This window comes from Sander lucioperca, chromosome 5, assembly GCF_008315115.2.
Source record: "Sander lucioperca isolate FBNREF2018 chromosome 5, SLUC_FBN_1.2, whole genome shotgun sequence".
NCBI classification, from domain to species: domain Eukaryota; kingdom Metazoa; phylum Chordata; class Actinopteri; order Perciformes; family Percidae; genus Sander; species Sander lucioperca.
Window position 1 is genome coordinate 4,022,501 of NC_050177.1, and position 7,500 is coordinate 4,030,000.

Consider the following 7,500-nt stretch of genomic DNA (forward strand, 5'->3'; position numbering starts at 1 on the left):
AGACAAGGATAAGCCATGGCTCCATGTTATCTTGTTTAGAGTATTCAGTATAATATTATTCTATGCAAACAGTTTAATAATAACAAGAGTTAAAATTTTCCTAACAGTGCAGTTCTTGAAAGAAGTGTTCAAAGCTTGGTTTGGAGCCCATTTCCTCTTGTGAATGTGGAATTTCCCCAATAACAAGATTAATTGAACTAAATAGACATCTTTGTCCATCTCATTGCCTTCAAAACAAATAAAAATATCTTTATCCTTAAGTTGGATTGCTTGCCCAGTGTTCAGTCTTATAAATTGTTGAACATCTACCCAAAATATTTTAGTATTCATACAGTGAAAGAACAGATGACAGACTGATTCTTCTTCTAGTTCACAGAAAGTACAAGAATATTCAACATCAAGTTTGAATCTCTTTAATGTCATTTTTGCTGGATATATTTTATGTAAGATTTTAAGATTAACCTCTTTTACTTTGTTATTAAGACAGCATTTGTCTGAAATTAACCAGATTATTTACCAGTTCATGTCTCCATAGATTGCATTGAAGATTGAAGCCTTAAATTATCTCCCTGAGGGCAGAGTTACTACCTCTTGTATACCATTCCTGATGTGTTTACATGACCATTTATTCTTGGTAATGTCAACCCCCCCAAGGAATATACCACTACTAAACGGATTGATCTCTGACATTGCTGATCCTCTGAGAAGTTGCAGCACACTCCTCAGCACAGCATCAACAACTGTTGCATATTCTCTTGGTGTGACTGCTAACAGGAATTTGGAGAGGAATTCTACTTTAGTAACTGCCCATCAGCATTAAATGTCCAATGTGTGGGAATTTCTCCCATATAGTGTTGAGATCATATATCATCAACTCTCTCTCACCACGCAGTTCAGAGAAGGTATTACAGCTACGGTAGCCTTCACGCTTCAACCATCAACATCAACATCAACCAATGTGCCCCTGAGCAAGGCACTTAACCCCTAGCTGCTCCAGAGGCGTGTTACCTCTGACATATATAGCAATGGTAAGTCTCTTTGGATAAAAGCTCCAGCTAAATGACATGTAATGTAATGTAGAAAAAGCAGGTCTCTTTCTCTTTTCAATCTCCTGTTTCTTTTTCTGGGCGTAGAAGAAGAACACTCCTGCTCCTGAAATTAGGATTTTGAATACGTGTGGTGTTCCTCCATGTTTCCTTCTTCAAACTGGCCGGAAAGACCTCAAACACATCACAGTAACTTTATGCTTTTATTGTGAAAACAGACCAAACTCAAAACTAAACATGACACAAGTCAACGGCGTTTATACAATTTGATGATCACAGCTTCCATCTTTAAAGAAGTTTACAATGTTCACCAGGAATCTGTTCAATCATTCTGAATTATTTCATACAAAGTTCATTCATTAATTCATAACAATAACCTGAAATATTTCTGTTAGTGTGATTCTGTACAGACTCAACTGATCAGCAGTGAGAAACAGGAGGAGACTCTCCGTCCTACACACAACACAGAGACAATGAGGCACCAGGAGACCAGATACCAAACCCAGGATAGAGAGGCTGAGTGAATGTGGTGTTGAAGGTGTGGAGGTGGATCAGTGAGTTAGAGGAGACTGTGTAGAAGGACAGAGAGCCAGCAGGACAGTCCACATACACTGCTACTCTACCAGAGAAAGATGAGGAGATGGATGTTTCTCTCTTATTGTGCCAGACAGAGTATCATCAGAGCAGATCAGACTCCAGGACTGATCATTCCATCCAAACAAACAGTCTTCACTGTATCCTCTCCTGCTGATTCCTCTGTAACTCACTGATATATTAACCCCTCCTCTCGTCTCAACCTCCCAGTAACAGCAACCAGTCAGACCATCTCTACACAGCAGCTGTTCCCAGTAATCAAACCTCTCTGGATGATCAGGATATGGCTGATCCTCCTTCACTAATGTCACCTTCCTATTGTTGTCAGACAGTTTGAGTTCTCTGTGTACCGTGTTTGTGTCTAGTGTGAGTTCACAGGAATCTGATGGAGAAGAGACACAACACAGCTGCAGTTATTAACCAATCAGCACTTTGATGATGACATCACAGGGTTGAATGAGTGATGTCACAGTTTGATGATTGAAATTAAAAACAGACTTACACTTCTTTAGACCAGGTGTCAACCATCTGACTCCAGCAGGCTCCACCCTGAAAGGAGGAGGGGGGGCATTACATCACTCTCACACACACAGCTTCATCCTCATCACATGTAGGGCTGGAATTTACTCATTTATATTCATATTTGGGCTGTCAATCAATTAAAATATGTAATTCAGTTTAATTTCCTTTACAATGTCCAATCATAAGAGAGAGAGAGCGAGACAGAGAGTGAGAGAGAGAGAGAGAGAGAAAGAGAGAGACAGAGAGAGAGAGAGAGAGAGAGACAGAGAGAGAGAGAGACAGAGAGAGAGAGAGAGAGAAAGAGAGAGAGAGAGAGACAGAGAAAGAGAGAGTGATGCGGGAGGGGCCCGCGGCCCCGTCGGAGAGTCAGAGCAGGATGGATCAGAGACTGATCACACACTTAATTTTAGCGAGAGATGTGAGGAGAGGAGAGGAAGAGCAGAGGAGAGGAAAGGAAGAGCAGAGGAGAGGAACAGGAGAGGAAGAGCAGAGGAGAGCAATAGTAGTAGTTGAGCTGAAGGGTGAACCATACATAACTTGACAAGTACTATCCTACAGCAATTAAATCACCTTTGAATAACCTAACCATGACACTAGGACATTACCGTGTGGAATAACGTGATTTAACACAAGGCTCAACACCTAGACACACCTAATACACTACAGCAGAGACATGAACACATGCTGACTGAAGCCATCACTTTCACGCAGTATGACAGGATGATGCATCACAAGTCTAAATGAATGGAATTACCAAAGAAACCAAAACAAACTCACAACAACCGGTCATATTTACTCATACGGTGACCACAAAGCAATCAAAATCAATCAAAAACACAAATAACACAATCAGCGATCAACAGGCCTCCCGACAAATTCCAGCCAAGCAGCGGGGGCTTAACACACACGTCACTACGCACACACAAAGGCCCAGCAGCCACTGTCACTGCTCCAATCTTTAACACCTAAAGCAAGCAGTAATAGCTATAAAATAATTTCACTAAAATGTTGAAAAATCCATTAAACTTACCAAAAGCTGCTCATCATGTGAAGAAAAAGTACATCCACCTTTCTTTCATTAACTTTACATCTAAAAATGTAAACAGACTTGCAGCGTATACAATATATAAAATGAAATTGATAAATATGTATTTATTTATTTTAGAAATTAATATATAGGCCTTTAATTATGAAAATATAACAATCTCTTGGCCAGCAGAGAAGGCCTTGCTGGCCCTGACGGCCCACCTCTGATCTACAGATCGAGTCATAACAATAAATATTCTGATTAATAGTGGATGGCTTGTGGGTGAAATAACGTTATCATTAGATGAGTGTCTCATAGAACAAAATGTACGCAGAGTGCGAACAGGATTACGGCTGCCGACGCCACTGCCACACTATAATTTACAGAGACCCAACAATTCCCCCAAGAGCAAGCATTTGGTGCAACAGAAACACCAACATTACATCACTCTCACACACATATATATTGTGTTTGCACCACAGCGACTAGGAATGAGCGTTTTGAACTTAAAGTCGGTACTCTCCCAGCACAAGAGGAACTTTGTACAATAATTTATTCTAGACGTCAGTGTACGCCTCTGATCAATCACATGAGCCATGCAGCATTGGCAACTGACATTTTAAAAACCAAGCTAACTAGTCTGCCAAAAGAGTAGATTAATGCTTCATCCACACACTCTTCTCACCGTGTAGAAAGCACATTGCTTTGTGCTAAGCTAGGCTAAAACTGTCCTGGGGTCTCATTTATAAAACTGTGCGCAGGATCCTTACTATAAGTGTACGTGTGCCCAAAAGCCTAAAATGACGTACGCCGAAAAAAAGTCAGCAATGTTCCCTTTATAAATCACAGATTGACTACAAGTGTGCGTACGTGGATCAGCCTCTTATCCCGCCCTGTACGCCCATTTCTAACCATAAATAGTCAATGCAAAGCACCTCCTGAATGCTGATCAGTATGTTAATGACCCTTGCAGTTGTTCTTTCGTTACACTGAATCATGCAGAATCATGACGACTGAAGCAAAAAATTTCTCAGACGCTCGGGAATTGCTGCCAGTTGAATTATAATTTCGGCCTGTTGTCACACAGTGTAGGGGAATCTAATCTATAGACTACCTTTATTAATAAAATCTTCCAAAACAGCAGCCATTACGGCACTCGGGGACAGCTTCGATATACCAGACGTATATAATAAGATTTAACAGAACTATATATTATATCCAAACAAGCCTTAGTGATAAAGTTGAAGATTATATATAATATTTATTTAAAAAAACACTTAGCTCTATGACATTTCCCTCTGGAAACAGCCGGTTTCACCCAGAGTGGCGCGGACCTGTATTTGGATCGGGATATGACACGGTTCTGGTGCATTGCCCTCTCTACTGGACCCAATTCAGTACATAGATCCAAGAGCTCAGCTATATTACTATTAATATTACAGCTATATTAGGGAATTTAAATCAGCATATTAGCCAGTCATCATCATGGTCCCTGAAGTCTCTTTCTCTCCTGATTCTTCCATTAGCGTAGTCCTGCAGGTCCTGCAGGTCCAGCAGGGCCAGCATGCAGCATTACGCACGGGGGTCACCGCAGTATTTATATGTTTACAACAATTTCTGATTGTTAACACCTTGCTAAAATCACAGCATCAGTGGTATCCCCCACCCCGAGATACAATCTGAAGACGAAAGAAAGTCTAATAGGCAAACACACTTTTCTTCAAGCAGGTCTTGTTATGAACAGTATTAATGTTAGGACCGATAACGAGGACATTAAGTGTAACGATTGGGCGAGAGCTTAACAGCTGTATTTCCAGACTTTGACATTTGATAATATATGCACAGTTTTAAAGACATATATTTAGTTATTTACACTGTGTTCTGCCGTTATCTAATGCTAGGGTATTAATGATATCCTGTATTCCATGCAGTCGGGCTATCTCCTCCTGCACTCCGTAGCGGAACAATGTGACGGCGAGACAGCGCTGATTAAATATTAAGAACGAGTTTTGATTTAAGATTTGAGTTGGAGGTATTTATGAAACAATTATCATCAGTACAAGCGCAAATAACACTGCTGGATTTCATCTTCACGGTAACGTGGATGATATGAGTGAAAGAAAGTGCGTGAGGCATCAATACTTGAAAATATTAGTAATCTTATTCCCATTTACTCTCTGCAGTCTGACTTCAGTTCACCACCTCACCATCTGCGTCGCCAATTCCTATTACGTCTCCAAAATGTGCGTACACATGGTTCAGAATTTGCAGGAGGACCGCACATTCTTCTGTCAAGTTTGTTTTTTAGAAATCACAACCTTTGCGTGGGAAGTGGCGTACGCACATTTTCAGCCCCGTTTTGTGTGTACGCCACGTTTATAAATGAGACCCCTGGACCTTTCTGTCGAGTTGAAGCTGATTTGATCCCGGGAAAGAGGGGAAAAAAGGATATGGACAGTGCCTTTAATATACAGATATCTGTCTAAACTACATCAATTACTAAAAAAAGGGAGTTATCTGTTTAGTTTCTGGAGATGAGCTCCTTTAAAAGGTCCTACACAAATATCTCCTTTTTGTTCATCAGTGCTTGTACCTGAGAGTATCCAGTCTCCAGAGAGGATCCTTCAGTCCTGCTGACAGTAGCTTCACTCCTGAGTCTCCTGGATGATTGTAGCTCATGTCCAGCTCTCTCAGATGGGAGGGGTTGGAGCTCAGAGCTGAGACCAGAGAAGAAGAGCCTTCCTCTGAGATCAGACAGCCTGACAGACTGCAAACACACAGAACAGCACACAGGAACTCTCTGTCAACAGGTGGAGCCATGTGTTTGTTTTATGTTTGTTTGTTGTCCAGGTACATTTTGGTCCAGATTTATAATAAAACTTTAAAATCATTTGTGGTATTTAATTATTCAATAACAACACCCTCATGTAAAGTAACTCTAAGTCTAACAACTACTGCCCAAGTTTATCGTATAAGCAGACACAAAGCTACACGTCAGTGGTTTTATCAACTAAAGTTAATCAGAGTTTAAATGGTCATCAGTTGGATGGGTTAATGAATCCTGACCTGAGAGTCTCCAGTGTGCAGTATGGACTCTTCAGTCCAACAGAGATCAGCTTCCCTCCTGAATCCTGCAGGTTGTTGTTACTCAGGTCCAGCGCTCTCAGACTAGAGGACTGGGAGCTGAGAACTGAGGACAGAGCTTCACAGCTTCTCTCTGACAGATTACAGCCACTCAGTCTGGAGAGACAACAGGAAGGGAACACGTTATTTATATTTAACTCCTGTTGAAAGATATCAGAATATTTAAAAGTACAATATGTAACATTACTGCATTAAAATGTCTAAAAACAAACATACCTATGTTATATATTATTATGAGTTGTGTTCTTACACTATTCCAAATGTTTCCATCAAATTAGAAACCCAGAGAAATCTGTAATTTTATTTTTGACACTGGGTGTTTCCTTTAGTCGCCTGTCAATGGCATCATACAACCTTCCACCCTCTAGTTATTCGCAACTTCCGTCAAAACATTGGCACCCAAATTATATGTTCAGGAGTAACTGTAAATCATACAATGACACAAAAACTCACCAAATTTGGCGGTCGCATCAAGTCTGGGGAAACTTTACGTATTTTAAGGGTTTCGGGAATAGGCACGCAAAAATGGCTCGCTAGCACCCCCTACAAAGTTACAAAAATTGAGCCCTGCAGTGTGTTTAACGTAGACTCACGAAACTTGGTACACATATGTAACATGTCAAGATGTACAAAAAAACGTCATTGGAGCCATACCCTAAACCCAACAGGAAGTCCGCCATTTTGATTTCAAAGTTCAAAATTAGTGCGATTTTGGCCATTTCCACATGTCGTACTTTAACGAACTCCTCCTAGAGATTTTATCCGAACAACTGCAAATTTGGTCTGTGCCATCATAAGACAATAAAGATGAAAAGTTTTTAAAAGAAAAACTTTTCGTCATAGGGCGTGGCCGTGGCGGGGCGGCCATTTTGTGCGTTTCGCCATCAACACAGGAAGTGGCTGTAACTTGAGGGTACATTGTCCAACTGGCTCGAAACTTTTCAGGATTCATAAGAGTCCAACCCTGAGGACAAATAAATGCCGATATTTGCGAAATGCGCCTTATATGACAAACATCATCCGACTTACATGAAACTTATTATGTGTGGTCTACATGTAATACTGATCCGCCCCTATATTTTAACCACGCCCACGTACTCAGGCCACGCCCCCTTTCATACCATTTGAACCTTTTAAGGTAGAGTCTCGTGTGAGGTGTCATTGAAC

General features: G+C 40.8%; 2 pseudogenes; both read right to left on the bottom strand.

Moving 5' to 3' along the window:
- Positions 1-7,500, bottom strand: part of LOC116058425 — a 91,856-nt pseudogene that overhangs the window by 67,752 nt on the left and 16,604 nt on the right.
- The window catches only part of LOC118492936, a 47,587-nt pseudogene that overhangs the window by 24,802 nt on the left and 15,285 nt on the right, over positions 1-7,500 (bottom strand).